General features: G+C 42.1%; 1 protein-coding gene across 2 annotated transcripts in view; it reads left to right on the top strand.

The window, feature by feature from the left end:
* Positions 1–21,173, top strand: part of ITPRID1 (ITPR interacting domain containing 1) — a 189,093-nt gene that overhangs the window by 12,753 nt on the left and 155,167 nt on the right. The window contains exon 1 of one of the 2 annotated variants that reach the window (XM_063452061.1): positions 4,471–4,622. The exons of the other annotated variant lie outside the window; for it this stretch is intronic. The gene's annotated coding sequence lies outside the window, so the exon portion shown is untranslated. Of the gene's footprint in view, positions 1–4,470; positions 4,623–21,173 lie in introns of those variants that run through there. 2 annotated transcript variants of the gene reach the window in all.

Genomic DNA, 21,173 nt, shown 5'->3' on the forward strand with positions numbered 1-21,173 from the left:
TTACCGAGGGCTCCAAGCACTTCTCCAGACACCATAAGTACTGCAGACCCCACAAACCGCTGCAGCTTAGTTGGGGTCTCGCCATCTCCTACCCACCCTAGACCTACGACAAGGCTCCAGGTTCCAGTGGGTGAACCTCTCTTCCTCCAGAGAGCGAAGCAGGAACAGCTCTTACAAGAACTAGTGATTATTCAAGGGAGTACAAAGAGCATAGCAATCCCTTGTAGCAGTTTCCCCCAATAAGAGACAAGACTCTAGATTGAGGGTAAATCATGAACAGAAAGTTTAATGGCACACACTGGTCTTTTATACAAGTTTTACAGCAAAGGTTATGCCCAGGTACAAGCCAATAAAAACAGAGGTTTACATTCAGACACTCCCATACAGTGTGCACAATCCCTCCCCTCTCTCTGTGATACAATTAACAAAGACAATGGACTAACTCAATTAAATCTAAGCAGAAAAAAAAATAAATTTTTACAAAGTCTGGAAAACACCCCCAAAACACCCCCAAAACACCCCCAAAACACCACAACTCCCCTAATAGCCTTGATCTAGGTGAACATCATGTCCGAAAATCACCCAGATTGGTTCAGGAATTTCCTGGAAGTCATAGTTTTGACCGAACGCAAGCATTGCCCCATGCCCAAAACAGTTCCATAGAATTAGGGCTAACGGTCGGTTTCTCTGTCTGGAGTACAAAAGTACATAACTCACATGAACAGAGCCTGTTTAAATTATTTTAGCCAGGATTATCACAGGGGCCATAGTCACGGGGTAGGAGGCTGGCAAACAGGCCCCTCCAAAAAACAGTGGCGAAGTTGCTTTCGTCACACCAACCAATTATAGATCTTTGAAAGTTGCATAGTGTGGGAAAGCCCTTATAAGAGGTTTCCAAACCTTGTAAGCACATTTTGAGCTGAGCCCTTGCATGATTCACATGGAATATTTTTACTGCATTCCATGTTTGATTTTTTACATAATGTTTTGTGATTAGATCCTTATTTTATTCTCAATTGCATGTCAACCCCACTCTTGAATTAAAACTCTCACACACTGCTCATCGTAGGGAGCTGGGGAGACACTAGGTCTCCCCTTCAATTATTAGAATTAGAGTCCCCATCTGCTGACCACAATAAGATGCTCCCCTCTGTTTTTATTTAATAAGCCCCACATACTGGCTGTCAGAATACCGCGGGCAGCTGCAAGGGGAGGCTGCAGTCCGCTCGCGGCACTCACCCTCCAGCCGTCCGCGGTCCCCTTCCTGGCGTGCGCTTGGCGGGTGGCATCCTTCCAGCCACGGATGCCGCCCGTGTCTTCCTCAACATCCCCCAGCGGCAGCATGTATGACGCTGCACGCTGGGAGACCGCCCATTTTAATAAACGCCGGGGTCAGCCACCTGACCCGGCGTTAAAGGCACAGTGCTTCAATCACAGTGGGAGGTCTAGATATCTCCCACGTGTGATTGTTAATTCTGATTGGAAATTATCCAATCAGAATTAACCTATGGATTTAAATACTTAACTTTCCTGTTCCTCTCTGCCCTGTTGTGGTCTTTGTTTGCTAGTATTGCTACTGAACTTGTGTTTCTGGTTACGTACTCTCTGGCTTGTTTATCTGACTTTGTGACTTTCTCCTACCCTTTGACCTCGACTTGTTTCTCGTTATTCTGTCTTCTGTTTCCCCTTACTCAGCTTGTCTCCTGACTATTCTTTGTGTGCTTAGCCCGGCCACTCTAAGGTCCGGTACTGCACCTTTTCTGTGTGTGTGTTAGCATGTTTGGTTCCTGGAATCGTGACAATGGCCACAGGTGAGAATAAGGGTGTAGATAGTGATAGATCAGTCTAACCCAATTATTTAGTTTTAGGCCCCACACCAAAAAAAATAAAAAAATTATGGTGTGATCTCGAAATATCCTGGATAGAAAGACTAAATTCTGTTAAAATGACTGTACTTTAGTACTCCTTTATCTTTTTTTTTAGAAAGGTTCATTTTATGTTTTTATGTAATAAGAAACCAAGTAGAATCAAGCTGGCTATATTGCAAAAGTCCAGGGTTAGTGGAGGTATAGGTTTGCCAGATTTCATTCATTATTTTCTCGCTATCAATGCCGCAGCTGCCATCAAATTTATTCTAGATTCTGATCGTCCACACTGGTTTGAGATGGAGGCAGCCAAGATTCTTGCACATCTCATAAAAGAGGTGTTATGGCTGCCCTCCCCTCAAAAACCATGTTTAGCAAACATGTTTCTGTCCAAACTATGAATAAAGCTTGGAATGTTTTTTATAGGAAACTTAGACCATCTTCATTGTAGTCTAAAGCATCTCCCATATCAGTGCTGAAAATAGATATTCCCAATTTTAACACGGATTACTGGTCATATCAATCGTTCATGCATATTGAACATTAATTTAATTCTAACACACTTCTCCCATTTTTTCAACTGAAAGCTAAATTTGATTTGGACAGTTCAGAAGAATTATTACATGAAATAATGATTGACTCTGTGATTGATTAGTGTGGCCTTTCCGGACAGGGCCTGAGTGATTATAAACTAAACATGAAATCATCTATTTCTCGGACCCTGCTCGGAAATGGACAATTTCCATATGCTATGGTTTGTTGGCTGGATTGGTGACACAAAAGTTTGAATCGATGACTAAATGGGAAAAGTGAATTGGGTAAGGAATATGGGCTGAATGAATGGTTAGGTTCTACATCAGCTTTAAGGGGCATAACACAGTGCGTGCCACATTTGGAATCCCACTGCAAGATTCTATACAGGTGGTATTTCACTATCTCCAAGCTTTATAAGCTACAATTTTCACCTACCAACAAGTGAGAGATTGTGGTCAGGTGGGTTCCTTATGCTATATGCTGTGGACATACCCTAAACTGAATTCTTACTGGATGACATTCTTATTTTGATTAGCCTTATTGATGATTCCATAATTACATTAACACTTGAACTATGCTTGTTCAAAAAGATGCCTGATAATTTACATAAACGCATAATCCTAGGCCATATTCTTATTTCAGCTGCTATGGCTCTTCCATGTCACTGGAGGTCTCACCGGATATTAAGGAAGTTATTAACCAATTGTTTGAAAATATAAGATGTGAAATTGTGCTTAGGTTACCGTCCCATACCCTTAGATATGAATGGGATATCAGAGAAAAAGACATCAGACAGAAGTACAACTTAAATTTTTGACCCCACCTGACCAAAATGTTATATATACATTGTTATATTTTGTACCATATTATTCTACATTTGATTTGTTAATAATTTGCAACTTCCAGATAACTATTTGTTACATTATACCCCGGTTTGTTTGTTGTTGTCAATATTTTACTTATCTCATATTGATTGTTCATTTTATTGTAAAAACTTAAATCTTTCAATAAAAACTATTTGCAAAGTCCCCCACCAAAAACCCATTGCAGGTACCATGCATTTTTGTATAGGTCTCATCACCATGGGATGGTCCCTTTCTATTGACTGGGAAGCAATGGCTGCTCAGTGACTAGTTTTTCATGTTTGGTAGTTATGGTCCCACCTGTCATACTTACCTCACTTATAGCAATATGGGGGTCACGCTGTGGATGTCTGAATAGTGTAATATCTGACTCTAACAATAAAGGTGAAAAAAACCCTGTCCTTAAATTTATAAATTAAATGAGGTGTGAGACCTGGAGGATAGACTCTAATTTGTAGAAAGGTAGTGAGTGATGAGAGAAAATGAAATTAGTTTATAATCATTAAGCTGTTGTGAATTGAAAATTGTCTTGCAAAATTTAGTCTAAAATAGTGAGGCACTGACCACTGCTAAGCTGATGACGGTTTCCAAATCTGATAATTATGCCTACATTTAGCATTTCAGATGTGACCTCACCACAATCTGATCTTTAGTGCGCAAACCCTTCGTGGGTGCCTCCATTACACTCATATTTCCATTTCTTGTGTTCTATTACATGCAATATTTTGTGTTTGTTGTATAAACCAATTATATTTTCAAATGAGATTAAAATATTTTCTAACATGCAACATAAGATTTTTTTCTTGGATCCCGTGCTTTCTGATTGTCCAGTTTAAAAAGTATTTCCGTGATTTAACTGTTTGCAATGCAAATGAGAGAATTTTATCTAAAAGGGACCATAACCATGGCAACCACAAAAAAAAAGAAGTTTGTGATACTTCCTCAGTCAAGTGTAATTCCTACTAGTGTTCTTCTGCCAATTTTAGAAGGGAGCAGCACTCTGTAGAAATAAGTGAATGGAACATTTGACCCTAATAATCTGTCTTTCCTTCCCATTTGTCTTTCCTGTCTTGATAGTTCAATAAATGTGCTAGGGGTTCTTTGTACAAACTCTTCATGATGACACAGTTGTTGAGAAGCTCTGATGCTTTAGTATAAAAGGGACACTGACACACTAGAAGAATTCATTAATGTTGCATTGCGAATGAGTAAGCTGTCTTTGGCCACCATTTAGCAGCATTTGCTTTCAACAAGTTCATCTATGCAGACTCTGAGAATGTATTAAGTGAGATGAAGCATATGTGCCAACTCTACATACAGTGAAATACCTGCATAATTTGTTTATGTGTTCTGACAAGAGGTAAGTTCTTTATTTTAAGCTGTGATACATTTCTGTTAAAAATAATCTATACATTTTAGGAGTGTGATGAGAACATTTCTCATAACTTATTAAAATATTGTTTATAATTTCTCAACAGACATGCATATAAAGTGAGTATGTGTGTATATACGTGATATACTGTGTAAATTCTGCTTGTCAGTTTAAAGCAGGTGCATTCCAGTATGTTTTTTTATTTTTTTTTATTTGAGACTAGACATGAATGTACTTTCTACATTGGATATATTTCCATCACCATTTTTTCCTTGGTGATAACACAGAGTGAATCTCTCTCTCTGGCAAACACATTCTTCTCTATGAACCAAGATTAAACCAAGATTAAACTGTTGACATCTGAAAGCTCAAATAACCGTCCATGGATAGATTCATTTACATGCATTGGTTGAACCAGCAGCAGCCCATTGTTCCAGAAATCTGTAGAAATGTGGATTGGAATATGAACTTGGAACGTTTAGGTTTCTTCTCTGTCTCTAAAATTGTTTAGAATCATCCAGTAGCTGACTGTGTTGAATAAATGACTTATTTCATATTTTATGTTTATCTAAGTAAAGCTATAATTTAGTGATTAGTGTTTGAAGCATTGCAATGGATGTACTCAACTTTTGCATGTTTTTTTTTTTTTTTTCTATTGGTAAAAGTCCCTGGGTGGCAATCCCCGTTTTATGTAGGAAATTCACTTTATTTGCATGAGAAATGTGCAGTTATGAAATTGCAGTCACATTGTTTTCATGGATAAAGTTTAGCACGGGAAACTTGACTGATTTAAAAGTCAGTTTGTTTCCTAAATAGTGTGTACTCAGATTTGTTGGATACGTGTGAGATCATTTTTTTAGTTTTTTGTTTTTTAAACTCCAAGGCCTTGTTCCAAGGCAGTTACTAAAACTAAGCCATAAAATGCTGTTATTACAAACAGCCAGCTGATGTTTGTAGTGGTACAGTGTGTGCAAGGGGTGCAGTGTGTGTGTGAGTGGTGCAGTGTGTGTGTGAGAGGGGTACTGTGTGTGTGTAAGGGTTGCAATGTAAGTGAAGGGTGCAATGTGTGTGTAAAAGGTGCAGTGCGTGAGTGGGGGGAGGGGAGCAGTGTGTGTGTGTGTGTGTGTTAGGGATCCCCTTTCAAATGGACCAACACTTTCACTCTTAACATTTTTGGTTTTAATGTACTTAAAAAACTTGTTTTTTCATTTTCACATTTAGCCCATCTAAGTCCCCCCCACCCATGTACAGCAGCTGCTGGTGGTCCTATGCTCTGGTTTTTTACTTTTTATACTTTGTTCACTCATAACCTTTTTTTCATTTACACATGCTTGGACCAATACAGCATACATGAGGACTGCTGTTCTAGTATTCTGACACATGTATTTCCATTTTTTACTTCAATAAATGTGCATTTTTTTTCTATCATTTCTTCCTGATGTATTTTTGGGGGATTCCCCATGAGTGCGGACAAACTTGTCCTGTGTGAAGTAGCCCATCTAATCACTCTTTTGCAAGTCCCATTGGCATGCTTATATTTGTTATAGGATGCAATCAACCACTCTGATTGAAATGTTTTTATCTTATGTTTTATCATTTGACTGACCCTTGTACTAAGTCACATTGGTTTTAATTTGCTTCATTTATATTTGTTTCCCAATGGTATATATTGAGAAATGTACTTTTGTAGAAGTTGTTTAAACACCTTCCTTTTATCCCCCATGCTTTTTCCAGAACATTTCCTGACAGTCAATTAGTTGTAAAGATACCATTATCCCATTAAGTGTAAGCTTATTAAAATTAATGGTATAGCCCATATAATTTAGATTTTTTTTTTGTTAATCTTAAATGATACCATATTATGGTCATTATTTTTTCAAGTGCTTCCTAACCTGGATGTTTGAAAATAAGTCAACAGTATTAGTTATAAAAAAAAAGAAAATCCAGCACACTCCCTTATCCACTAAACAGCAACTTCGCTGCTGACAGATTTTGTTAGTTTTTTTTGTCAATCTTTCTTTTATTAAGGCATGTGCAATAGGGTACAGAATAAAAAGAGGGGAAATGCAATAGTGATATACAGATAAGGGTTAATACAGCGTTAATTACATTTCCTGCTGAACAATGCCTCATTTTTCATTTTTTGTGTTGGTTAACGAGAGTAGGTTCACGTTTGGTTTTAAATACGGTTGAACAAACATGTTTAAAACAGAATTTTAACATTACTCTAGCCCAATTACGTCGTGACATAGGTGTTGGAGCAGGTAGCCCCAGCCCTGACTTGTCGTCTAACTGTCAGCCGGTCAGTGATGGCCTATGGGCTATACCGATGCGCATGTTCATTGGAAGTCTAGGTTTGAACACCTTTAAACTTAAATGCAGTATGACAGCAAAAAACGTTACTACGGGTAACGAGGCATGCATTAAGTATTATGGCTGGCGGCGCTTCTCTGACATGGATATGTCCATGACTATGCAAAAATGTAGACAGCCTAACGAAGCCTATGCAGTTGAGTTAGCAGTAACTAAATAGAATACATATAAAAGTTAAACCAAAAAGCTGTAGTAAGGAGCTCCAAACGGCAGTTATCAATGCTAGAAGCAGCCTATGAAGTGTAGTCATGTGCTATACTCTCTAAGCAGAAAGATGCCCTGCATACAATCTAGGGTGGGACGCTTAGAGAAACTCGATTGGGTCATTAGGTATAACATTTGAGAGCAGTCAGTAGAGTCCACACATTGTTAAATACAGTGCTTATATGCATGAGGGTACAATTGCATTGGGTAAATAACCGCTATGTGGTCTGTGGTTAACCGCCTGCGGTAAGTATATTGTATGGTTTGCTGCACTGCTGCTACATGGAACGAATAGTCTCTGCTGCGCAGAAACATTCATGAGTTCTGTAAGTTAGACAACAATCTGGATACTCATCAGTAAGACGAACAATTTGCAGGGAGACAACTATGTTAAACGAGCAAACAGTGGAGGCTGTACTCAAGGCTAACTATATATGGCTGTGTGAATTCACTAGGAGCCTACATGTACAATTCACTGAGCATACGAGAGGTGCATATATAGAGATTAAAATACAATAATAACGTAAAGTTATACCAGTAGGCATCACGGTAAGTATAGCTAAAAGCAAAAATGACAGGCTGTTCGCGGTGGTCAGGGTCTCACGCTGTAAGCCTGATTCAGGTATGCCCCGGTGTGCCCTGCTTGTGCATTAACCACTGTCTCCTGGGACCTAACTTGTATGGTTGTCCCTGGTACTCTTACTGTCGTTGTTGTCCCCATGAGGCAGCCGCCTGCACGGAATAAGTTCCAGAAAAGAAAAACATGAAATGCATAACATAACATAAACATCCAAACTAGTGGCTTTGCCTGAGTCTCTAAGTCGTGATCGCAGCGTATGTCTCCGGCGTGGAACTCAGGGGGACGAATGGGACACTCTTGTCCGGGTCCCATACATGGGTGTGGTTGGGAGAGCTGCGACTGTCCGTTGTAGCTGGGTTTGCCGAGGTCATCAACTCTTGCGGTAAGTCCAGGAGCTGGAGGAACGCCGGGGTGTCTTTGGCGTCCTGTATAGTGTGATATTCCGTTCCTCGTGTAACAGATAGTGTCCTGTGGGGTCGCCAGCGGTACTCTACCTTGTGGGCACGCAGTAACGTGGTAAGTGGCCTCATCGTTCTTCGCCAGGCTAGAGTGCTGTTTGAGAGATCCGGGTAGAGCGATATGTCCATATTCTCAAATCGGAAGGGGGATTTGGTTCGAAAAGCGGACAGAATCGCCGTCCTGTGCCCACTGCTGCGGAGGCTCAGAATAACATCCCGTGTGGCTTTAGCCGGTGCTGTCGGTGGCTTAGGGATTCTGAAAACCCTTTCTGGGGTGATCTTTGCACGATTCCCTTGCGGAAAGATTGCGAGCAGCAGCCGATCAATTAAAAGAGGTAGATCTGCCTCGGCAAAGATTTTGTTAGTTTTTAAAAACACCTAATCTAGGCATAAAATAATGGGGGTTTAGTTATATTATATGATCATACATTGCATACAATGTACCCCATCTTTGGCAGGTCCTACTCTGACAGCCTAATGTCTGCTTCATGAGCTACTTACTGGCGGAAAAAAAACCATCTGGGGCTCTCTGCAGTACAAGGCTAAATAGGATGAGGCACCTGTGACAGGGAGGGGTGCAAAACCAAGAAGTTGTCTAGACTCCCAAATGTGCTACAAGGATGTATAAATATCTATATATATATATATATATATATATACATATACATATATTCTTGTATTGCAGAGAACTCCAGATGGAATTCTTTCCCCAGGTAAGTAGACATTAAGCTGTTAGAGTAGGACCTGCCAAAGATGGGGTACATTGACGTTATGACAGGTTTATGCAATGTATGATCATATAATGTAACTAAACCCCCATTATTTTTTGCCCAGATTAGGTGTTTTTAAAATACTAACAAAATCTGTCAGCACCGAAGTTGCTGTTTAGTGGATAAGGGATTGCGCTGGATTTTCTTTTTTATTGTATAAACTGGCTCCCAGCAGCACCATATTCATGCATGTTTAGGTGAGTGCAGCCAACAGTATTAGTTATGACAAGATCCAGACCAGCATATTTTCTAATCAACTAATTGAGACATTAAATTATCATTTGTCACGTTAAAAAAACCTGTTTACCTTAACTGTACTACTATACTGTACAGGCTTAATATAAAGGCATACCCCTCACCATTTCCTATTTTTCTATATTTTCTAAATAATGTATATCATTTAAATGAATAGCCCAATCAAGTGTTTCATTCCACCAAGTCTCAGTAGTGTCACAGTGTTCCTTGTATATCAATATCTCAAGCTCAATAATTTTCCTATAAAAACTTTTTGCATTAGCAAGCAGACATTAAATGTTACAATTTGTTTCTTGAACTTTATTTGAACAACATGTAATTAATATCTTCTTGCTCTCTCTGCTAATCTTACCACATCACCAATCTCAACACTCCTTGAATTCAGCTGAATTCCCTCTCTGGTCTATACTATCTACCATATTTACCCTTCTTTGACCCTTCCCCTTTACTCCTAGTTTAACCCCTTAAGGACACATGACGTGTGTGACACGTCATGATTCCTTTTTATTCCAGAAATTTGGTCCTTAAGGGGTTAAATACCACCTTGCAAGTCCTCTTCTTATGTTTGCTGCCTAATTCCCCAAACTCATTCTCAGCCCCTCCCAATAATCCCTCCACGCAACATGACTGACCCAAGCACCCTAAAGACAGCAAACTGTCCAGTTGATGCAAGCAAAGCAGCAGATTGCCCTGTCTACCCCTTTAATAATTGAATCCCCTACCACTACAACATGCTCAGAATTTACTCCATTCTGAAGCCCATCAGTAACTTGAGGAGCCATTTCCCTAGCCGTTAGAGAGAGCAGCTTCCTCTAGCACAGCCACTCCAGAGCTAATATTCACTCAAGCGTATGAATCTTGTGTTTATTTCTGCTTGCAATGTATTGCGTTTGTATGCAGCTTTCTAAATGCATGCAGGGTTAAAAGGTAATGTTTGGGCAAAGGGAGGTTTAAGATACAAAAGGCGTTAATATCAGAGTTTGATTACATATGTGCATAATGTTAAAAGGATTTAAAGCTTGAGATGAGACAGTTGAGGTATAAGGCATGTTTAGAGTTATTCAGGGTTAGAGTTGGATACAAATTTGTATTGGGGTAAATGGGGTGTTTAGTTTTTAAGAGTAGTTAAATCTAGGATTAATGTAAATTTTTTTTCCACGTTTAGTCTTGAGTGCTTAATTGTGGGAATAAAGAAAAGTTTGTTTTAAGTTTTTGGGAGGTTAAATTTAGGGATAAGGAAAACGAATTGTAGGGACTTATGATGTTTGAAGGATTAGTTGCAAAGTACTAACCGTTCTATGTCTTCTATAGTCCAGTCAGGCTCCTATGATTAATTGGTAAGCAACACTAGCTGTTATATATTGTTCATTTGTCAGTGCTGTCCTATGATATACTGTGTACATTACTTAATGGTGTCCCTACTCCTCCTGCAAAACATTTCCTGTGTGAGAGTATGTTAGTGGGCATATGAGAAGTGATCCCTTTCACTTCCTATTCAGCCTTATACACAGACCCCGGAGGAGATTTACACCATAGATAACTGTTGTATAAGTTCTTCTATCAAGTATAGGATGCTCGTTAAACTACAGAGAACTATGGACAAGTGTTCTGATTCATATATCTCCCCGTCAGTCCATATGAGTTTCATAAAGGCACATTAGAAGTGCTGAAAATAGGTGCTCCCTACAGGACAGGCACCTGAAGACAGGTGCCTCCTCTGTTTAATAAGAAATCCAGCTTTGCAGACATATAAAAGAAAGCAATTTATCACGTTTCTTGCACATACTCAATTTCAACCCTCTTAAGTACACCACTCAGGTATACTACACTGCAGAATAGATTGGTGACTAGATACACTTTTTAGTCCATATAGAAACTAATAAAGCAAATGATAACATAAAATTAAGTCCTACACGTTTCATCCATGTGTGGACTTCCTCAATGATAAATGTTATCTTTCTTCAGACTGTACAACTTAATTCTCATGAAAACTCATTTTTTTATTACATAAATCCATTATAACGTGCAGCGCCACAAATATCTGTGTACAATGTCATGGAACTCTCCTTCCTTTACCAAGGTTAAACAGAGCCACATGTATGAGTCTATAGGTCCATTATGACTTATAGACTCACCAATATCACCAATCTCCACCTACAACATCATGGAACTCTCCTCTCTTCACCAAAACTAAACAGAGTCATGTATGTGAGTCCATACTAGTGATGTAAAGATAAAATAAGTTATTTTAATGCTCAGTTATCAATACTAAATGACACAAAACATATTAAACAAACAAAGTATCATCAGAGAGATGCTCATGGCATTTAAATGTCAAGCATAATCTCCACATTAAGAATGTTTTTGGCAATAGTTTTAATAGCATAATTCTCTTCTTTAGTTATATTAAATTTACACATCTCAGGGAGTCTATAAACTCCATTATTGACCATTAGTGATGTCCCGAACTGTTCGCTGGCGAATAGTTCCTGGCGAACATTGCTTGTTCGCGTTCGCCTCGGACGGCGAACACATGCGCTGTTCGGTCCGCCCCCTATTCGTCATCATTGAGTAAACTTTGACCCTGGATGGTACCTCACAGTCAGCAGACACATTCCAGCCATTCAGCAGCAGACCATCCCTCCCAGACCCTCCCACCTCCTGGACAGCATCCATTTTACATTCATTGTGAAGCTGCATTTTTAGTGAGAGTAGGGACAGTGTAGCTGCTGCTGATTTGATAGGGAAATTGATAGCTAGGCTAGTGTATTCAGTGTCCACTACAGTCCTGAAGGACTCATCTGATCTCTGCTGTAAGGACAGCACCCCCAAAAAGCCCTTTTTAGGGCTAGAACATCAGTCTGCTTTTTTTTTTCTGTGTAATGTAATTGCAGTTGCCTGCCTGCCTGCCAGTCAGCCTGTGTGTCAGGCTCACAGCATATACTGTGCCCACTTGCCCAGTGCCACCACTCACTCACTGGTGTCACAATAGATTGCATTTAAATAAAAAAAATATTTTTTTAATGTAGTATAATAGCAGTCAGTTTCCTTCATTAGTGTGCGTTTCAGGGCCTGCCCAGTGCCACCACGCACTCACTGGTGTCACAATAGCGTGCATTTAACAAAAAAAAACACTTTTTGGACTGTAATATAATAGCAGTCAGTTTCCTTCACTAGTGTGCGTTTCAGGGCCTGCCAGGGCACAGTGTGACACCAGTGCAACTCATATCTGGTGTAACAGTAGTGTACATTTAAAAAAATAAATAAATTCGACTGTAATAGATTGAATAGCAGTTAGTTGTCTGCCAGCGTGTGTGTCAGGCTCACAGTGTATACTGTGCCCACTTGCCCAGTGCCACCACTCACTCACTGGTGTCCCAATAGCTTGCATTTAACAAAAACAAAACTTTTTTGACTGTAATATAATAGCAGTCAGTTTCCTTCACTAGTGTGCATTTCAGGGCCTGCCCAGTGCCAGCACTCACCACTGGTGTCCCAATAGCTTGAATTAAAAAAAAAACTAAACTTTTTTGACTGTAATATAATAGCAGTCAGTTTCCTTCACTAGTGTGCGTTTCAGGGCCTGCCAGGGCACAGTGTGACACCAGTGCAACTCATATCTGGTGTAACAGTAGTGTACATTTAAAAAAATAAAAAAAAATCTTTGACTGTAATAGATTGAATAGCAGTTAGTTGTCTGCAGCGTGTGTGTCAGGCTAACAGCGTATACTGTTCCCACTTGCCCAGTGCCACCACTCATATCTGTTGTCACAGTAGCTTGCACGCATAGTACCACTAATCGAAAAAAAAATGACAGGCAGAGGCAGGACACCCCGCAGGGGCCGTCATGGTCGTGGTTCTGTGATTCCCTTTGGCCCTAGGATAATGCCCAGTGTTCAGAGGCCACGTACCCTGAACTTGAAAAGTTCTGAGGACATAGTTGACTGGCTAACAAACGACACCCAATCTTCTACAGCTTCCGCTCGGAACCTCGACGCACCATCCTCCTCCAGCTTAGCTTCGGGCACCTCTCAAGTTACCACTCACTCGCCTGCCACCACCACCAACACTAGCACCACAGCCGCTACACTTGGTATGTCAGAGGAGTTATTTACACATCAGTTGGAAGAAATGAGTGATGCGCAACCATTATTGCCAGAGGATGTAGATAACAGGGATATGTCTCAGTCAGGCAGCATTACACACGTACGGTGAGATGATGATGATGTTGTACCCACTGCTGCTTCCTTTGCTGAGTTGTCAGATACAAGTGAAGCGGTTGATAATGACGATGCGTCCGTGGATGTCACGTGGGTGCCCGCTAGAAGAGAAGAAGAACAGGGGGAAAGTTCAGATTGGGAGACAGAGAGGAGGAGGAGGAGATGAGTTTGAAGCAGGGGGAGGTCGTCACAAGGAGTTAGTGGCACAGTCAGACAGCATGCATCGGCACCCGGGGTCAGCCAGACAGCACGCCAATCAACGCATGCTGTTGCCACCACCAGAATGCTGTCATTGCAGAGCTCAGCAGTGTGGCATTTTTTTTGTGTGTCTGCCTCTGACAACAGCGATACCATTTGCAACCTGTGCCAAAAGAAACTGAGTCATGGGAAGTCCAACACCCACCTAGGTACAACTGCTTTGCGAAGGCACATGATCGCACATCACAAACACCTATCGGATCAACACATGAGTACAAGCAGCACACAAACTCAAAGCCGCCATCCTCCTCCTGGTCCAGCATCTTCAGCCACGTTAACCACTGCTGTCCTCCTTGCCCCCTCTCAACCATCCGCCCCTCCGTCTCTCGCCTTGAGCAGTTCCTGCTCATCTGCCCACAGTCAGGTGTCTGTCAAGGACATGTTTGAGCGTAAGAAGCCAATTTCACAAGGTCACCTCCTTGCCCAGCGTGTGACAGCTGGCTTGTCTGAACTATTAGCCCGCCAGCTTTTACCATACAAGCTGGTGGAGTCTGAGGCGTTCAAAAAATGTGTGGCTATTGGGACACCGCAGTGGAAGGTACCCGTACGAAATTTCTTTTCACAAAAGGCAATCCCCAACCTGTACTCGATTGTGCAAAAGGAAGTAATGGCATGTCTGGCACAAAGTGTTGGGGCAAGGGTCTATCTAACCACTGATACATGGTCTGCAAAGCATGGTCAGGGCAGGTATATCACCTACACTGCGCATTGGGCAAACCTGCTGACGGCTAACAAGCATGGAATGCGTGGCTCTGCAGAGGAGTTGGTGACACCGCCACGACTTGCAGGCAGTCCTGCTGCCACCTCCTCTACTCCTCCTACTCCATCCTCTTCCATAACCTCCTCGGCTGAGTCCTCTTCTGCTGCTGCATCTTGCTCCACATCAACGGCACCCCCCCAGCTCCCCAGGTACTGTTCCACATCCCGGATACGGCAGTGTCACGCCGTCTTGGGGTTTAGTTGCCTGAAAGCAGAGAGTCACAGCGAGTCACAGAGAGGACCAGCACTCCTCTCCGCCCTGAACACACAGGTGGATCAGTGGCTGACTCCACACCAACTGGAGATCGGCAAAGTGGTTTGTGACAATGGAAGAAATTTGTTGGCGGCATTGCATTTGGGCACATCTGATCGTACAACGCTTTGTGAATAAGTACCCAGGCTTACAGGACGTCCTGAATCAGGCCAGGAAGGTGTGTGGCCATTTCAGGCATTCCTACACGGCCATGGCGCACTTTTCCGATATCCAGCGGCGAAACAACATGCCAGAGAGGAGCTTGATTTGCGACAGCCCGACACGTTGGAATTCAACACTCCTAATGTTCGACCGCCTGCTCCAACAAGAAAAAGCCGTTAACGAGTATTTGTATGACCGGGGTGCTAGGACAGCCTCTGCGGAGCTGTGAATTTTTTTGCCACGTTACTGGACGCTCATGCGCAATGCCTGTAGGCTCATGCGTCCTTTTGAGGAGGTGACAAACCTAGTCAGTCGCACCGAAGGCACCATCAGTGACATCATACCATTTGTTTTCTTCCTGGAGCATGCTCTACAAAGAGTGCTGGATCAGGCCGTAGATGAGCGTGAAGAGGAAGAGTTGTGGTCACCATCACCAACAGAAACAGACTTATCAGCATCGCTTGCTGGACCTGCAGCAATGCTGGAAGAGGATTGTGAGGAAGAGGAGTCAGAGGAGGAATGTGGCTTTGAGGAGGAGGAAGACCAACCACAACAGGCATCCCAGGGTGCTCGTTGTTACCTATCTGGTACCCGTGGTGTTGTACGTGGTTGGGGGGGAAGAACATACCTTCAGAGAGATCACTGAGGATGAGGAACAGGACATAAGTAGCTCGGCATCCAACCTTGTGCAAATGGGGTCTTTCATGCTGTCGTGCCTGTTGAGGGACCCTCGTATAAAATGGCTGAAGGAGAACGACCTGTACTTGGTGTCCATGCTACTAGACCCCCGGTATAAGCAGAAAGTGCCTGAAATGTTACCGAAATACGGCAAGTCAGAAAGGATGCAGCAATTCCAAAATCAATTAAAAAGTATGCTTTACACAGCGTATAAGGGTGATGTCACAGCACAACGGGAATCTAACATGGGAAGAGGCTCCTCCCACGACCACGCCGGCAAGGACAGGACGCTTTATAGACGTGTTGTTGATGGAGGACATGCAGAGCTTTTTAAGTCCTACGCATCGCCACAGCCCTTCGGGGTCCACCCTCAGAGAACGACTCGACCTGGCCTGCCCCGCTTCAAGTGTCCTGTCAGAAAGGACCTTCAGTGCAGCAGGAGGTATTGTCACTGAGAAGAGAAGTCGCCTAGGTCAAAAAAGTCTAGATTAGCTCACCTTTATTAAGATGAATGAGGGATGGACCCCGTATGGACTGACAGTGGGCGATACATTTGACTAAAAAAGGCCTGATGAGGGGGACTACTTAACACACCACTCCTATCTGGTGGCACATTAGATTGCACGCGCAGTGCCCCAAATTTAAAGTAGGAGGACCAACCAAGCATCTTTTTCCATCTCCCGCTTCCTAAAATCGATGCCTTATATACACGTCCCCTGATAGGGGACGTAACAGGGATTAAACTGATAGGAATAGTACTACTTAACACACCACTCCTATCTGGTGTCACATTAGATTGCACGTGCAGTGCCCCAAATTTGAAGTAGGAAGACCGACCAAGCATCTTTTTCCATCTCCCGCTTCCTAAAATCGATGCCTTATATACACATCCCCTGATAGGGGACGTAACAGGGATTAAACTGATAGGAATAGTACTACTTAACACACCTTATAATAACGCAGAGAGAGGCAATGCAGATAGAGGAGTCTGAAGAAGAGGAGTCAGAGGAGGAAGGTGGCTTTGAGGAGGTGGAAGACCCAACACAGCAGGCATCCCAGGGGGCTTGTTGTCACCTTTCGGGGACCCTTGGTGTTGTACGTGGCTGGGTGGAGGAAGAGACCTTCGATGACATCAGTGAGGACAAGGACATGGCTAGCTTGGTATCCAACCTTGTGCAAATGGGGAGTTTGCGGTTGTGCAAATGGACTGTTTGTGGTTGTTTGCGGTGTGTTAAACGGGGAGTTTGGTCTGTCACTGTGAAGCGGGCGTAACCCTTACACTACTTGATCAATACAACATCATACCTGATGTTTTAAAGCAGGTTATTCCAAACAATTTAGGAATGTTAGGTGATTTATGCCCTTTATGGATTAAAACCAGACTCTGCATCAACTATGTAATTTTCCATGGGAGTTTTGCCATGGATCCCCCTCCGGCATGCCACAGTCCAGGTTTTAGTCCCCTTGAAACAACTTTTCCATCACTATTGTGGCCAGAAAGAGTCCCGGTAGGTTTTAAAATCGCCTGCCCATTGAAGTCTATGGCAGTTCGCCCGGTTCGCCCGTTCGCGAACATTTGCGGAAATTCGCGTTCGCCATTCGCGAACCGAAAATTTTATGTTCGCGACATCACTATTGACCATATTAAAAAAGAGAATTCCATGTCACTTCCTTTATCATAAATAAAAGGATGAAAATATTACTTTTTTTTATCTGCTTTCATCTGGATTTTCCATAGTCCTTTTTAAGAATTTTTTTTTAAAGTTAATTTCTTCATACATTTGTGTAAATCTATACAGATTTGGATATGATTTAATGGGTTAACTTGGGAAAACTTAAAGCCTTTCTGTAACAAATTTTATTAACCAATATTATAAATACATCTGGTGAGGCATACTAGTTGGTTAAATCTGCTTGGTGCATTTATTGATAAAAAAATAATGTATATATATATATGTATTAAGGCCTTTTGGCCTGTAATTGTGGGAGGGGCGTATGACACACCTCTTCCCTACTTAAGGGACACCCCTTACCTGGCTCCATATCGTTCGAGGTCAGCGCTGCATCATTTCCACTTCCGGGTCATCCAGACGCCATTTTACCTGATTACTCCATGAGGTTTTTTAAGCAGAGCTGTGTCAGGAATCCAGCCACAGGCTTTTCCGGCCTACCAACTTTTTTCTTCAATCCATCGCCGTGGATGGTGTCCAAGTGACTCACAAACTGTAAGTCAACCTACCCATTATGCCAGGCATCAGTCCCACGGCACCATGCACGGGTCAGGTCCTCACTTTACGGCTGCATTTTGTCTAAGTCTGTTCTAAAACCATTGCATGTTCATGCATATCATTCGTTTAAACCCCCTACCAGTCTTTGGGTGTACTACAGGCTTCTTAGACATTATCGCATTTCATGTACAAGCCAACAAACCACTGCATTTTCGCCTACACACTGACCCCTACCGGTCATTCGGTGTACTACAGGCTTCTCAGACTTTATTGCATTTCATGTACAAACCAACCTTGCTTCATTTAAACGATTGTCATTTCGGTTTGTGTTTTCTGGTCGGCACTTATTCATAGTATATTCTATGCACGATTGCTGTTCGCATTAAAATGCATACGGTTAAGCTATTCATGCTAACTTCTGTTTCCCTTCATACTAAGATTCGGTTATTCTGCTATGTATTCACATAGATCTTTTTCGTGAGTTACATTTCATCATTTCATGTATTTACATTTGGTTAAAAAGTTGCTTGGTTAAATAGACAGACCATTTTCATGCTATTTTTAAGGTATCACTTATTACATCAAGGGTATGAAACCAGCTAACATTTCTGTATAGACATTGGACTCCCACGCTTACTGGAGTTTTTTTTTTAATATAATTATCCATTTCATTACAATTAAATCAGTCTACGTTACAGGCCTCATTTCTTTGTTGTTAACCATGACACAAGGATTTAATTCCTTTTCATGCATACTCGGGTTGAATCACACGTACTGATCCAACCAATCATACGTTTCCTGCACAGTAATCGGTTAAACTTTCAAATACTTATTTTACACGATCTTAGGTTGTCTATTTTGTTTCAGTTTGTTTATTATATATATATATATGGTTTTAATAATAATAGTTATTTTATTTTACAATGCAGATATTACATGTATATTACTGTTATGGTTAGCCTACATTACGGCTCCTTTTTCTGTCATGCTCGTACGACATACCACGAGTTCAAGGACACGGTCCTATTTTCAAAGAGTATAATGGAGAGATGATGTTATTACAACCATGTACATTACGATTACATGGCACTAACTATTCAGGCAATTTCTTATCATGCTCATACGATATACCACGAGTATATAAGAACACGGTCCTACCTTCCACAGAGGGTTTCGGGTTGAATCACACGCATTGGTTCAACCACTCATACGTCACGTTACAACATTTTCTGCATAGATTGTCATTTCACATAATTTCACATGGCATTTACAAACTCAGGCCTTTTCTTGACACACTCAGACGACGTAACACGAGTATTCAAGAACACGGCATATACGTCTCACAAGACTTTCGGTTTTTGAATCACACGTTCTGGTTCATACATTCATACGTCACTTTACAGCAACATTTATGATTCTGCATATTGTCACTTCACATTAAAAAGTCCCTTGCATTCCCAGATCAGTTTAGTGACATGCATATCATCTGATCACCTTCCATATATACACATTACACGGCCAATCCCCTGCTGCCAGGTATCGGACTCAGCGTAACGCTTGTCACCAAGCATGGGCAGTCATGTCACTATCATACTCATAGATTTTACACCTCCCACACATACTGCTAGAAGCCCTAATCCCAGTCTATACAGATTACACAGGTCTCACATGATCCATTCTCACTTTATCCCTTTTTAGGTTTATCCAGGTTTTCATACCTGTCGAATCTCAAAACTTCATACATACTACCAGGTACGTAAGCCTGCTCACGTTGTAGTTCACATACGTTTTATTCTTCTAGGCCATAGAGTACTGGCAAGTTAGGGGTATAGGCCTAAATAGGTACCTCCCTTCTTGGCATTTCTGCCTATCGTTTAGTGGTCCGCGAGGCCAACACCCCGCCTCAACGTTTCAGAGGCAAACGCCATCGGGCCACACGTGAGTTAGCCGCCTCGCAATATTATAGAGAGGGCCTCACTTGTCACTCCCTCCCCCTGTTTTCTTTTACTATCACCGAGAGGCCTACGATTCCTGCCACTACGACGGGTGGCCTCAATAACCCCTCGCGCCAACTCATAGACAGAGCCTCTCATAGCCACTTGGCAACTAGCAGGGCCTCACCTGTCACAAAACAAGATTAATTTTTCGCCTTTCAGGCCTAGTTAGCCTGCCAGTATCACCCCTGGGGAATCGGTCACTACACCCCTTACCATGGCTGGGTCGGCCGCTGCGACCCCTCCAGCACTGGTTGAGTTGCAATCACTTTCTCCAGCCATCTGTTCAGGGCACATGCTAAATCTGTGTCCAAATAAAATGTATCCCAAAACTATACTTAACATCAATAAACATTTCTGTACTTACGACATTACTGCCACATCATCCATCTAGACATTTGGTGGAATTCATTATCTCGGGTCTATCAGAAGGATTCACACATGCCTTCCGGAATCCTGGAATGTCCTAATTTACAATCCGCACAACAAACCCTACAGCGGTGGAGACACTCATAGCCAGGAAGTGGCAGAGGACTTCCTATGGGGGCCCTTCCAGTCCCCTCCGTTCACCACATAGCGGACAAACCCCATCGGTATTGTCACGGGGAAATCTTCTCACAAACAGAGACTTATCATTGATCTATCAACACCTCACACCTCTGCCACTCCTAGTAGAGGAATTTTCACTGCAATATTCCACCATAGATCACGCCATTACGGCTATCATGCAGGCAGGGGCGCCGGAGCATGGCTCAGTAAGACTGATATCACAATGCTTTCAAGTTACTGCCTATCCACCCTACACTGTGTCACCTGCATGGTATCAAGTGGGCAGGGAACTACTATTTTGCTCACGTTTAACATTTAGGTTCCAAAGTAGTCCGGCCATTTTCGACGTATTCGCCGAAACCCTATGCTGGTTTTATTAAATATAGCCAGATGCCCTACAGTTATACATTATCTGGATGATTTCTTACTGGTCTAGGAGAATATTTCCCCTCCCAGTAGCCTAAAAGAAACCATCAGTCTATTCGAACAGGTGGGTGTCCCAGTCTCCTCCACCAAGACTGAAGCCACCATGCAAGTTAGCCTGCCACGCCCAAGGTAGAAAACATTCTGATCAACATAATCTCTACATACAACTCGGTACTTGCAACCGCAAGAATTACAGTCTCTGCTTGGGTCACTAATTTTGCCATTCGCATCATACCTCAAGGCCGGGCTTTCATCTCACAACTCCTTTACATGTTTCCCACTTTTAGACATGATGGACACAGGTCACCCCTGGATACCCAAGCCACGGCAGGCGTAATTATGTGGAGAAAATTTGTAACCACCTTGAATGGT

Source organism: Pelobates fuscus, chromosome 4 (genome assembly GCF_036172605.1).
Source record: "Pelobates fuscus isolate aPelFus1 chromosome 4, aPelFus1.pri, whole genome shotgun sequence".
Taxonomy (NCBI): Eukaryota; Metazoa; Chordata; class Amphibia; order Anura; family Pelobatidae; genus Pelobates; species Pelobates fuscus.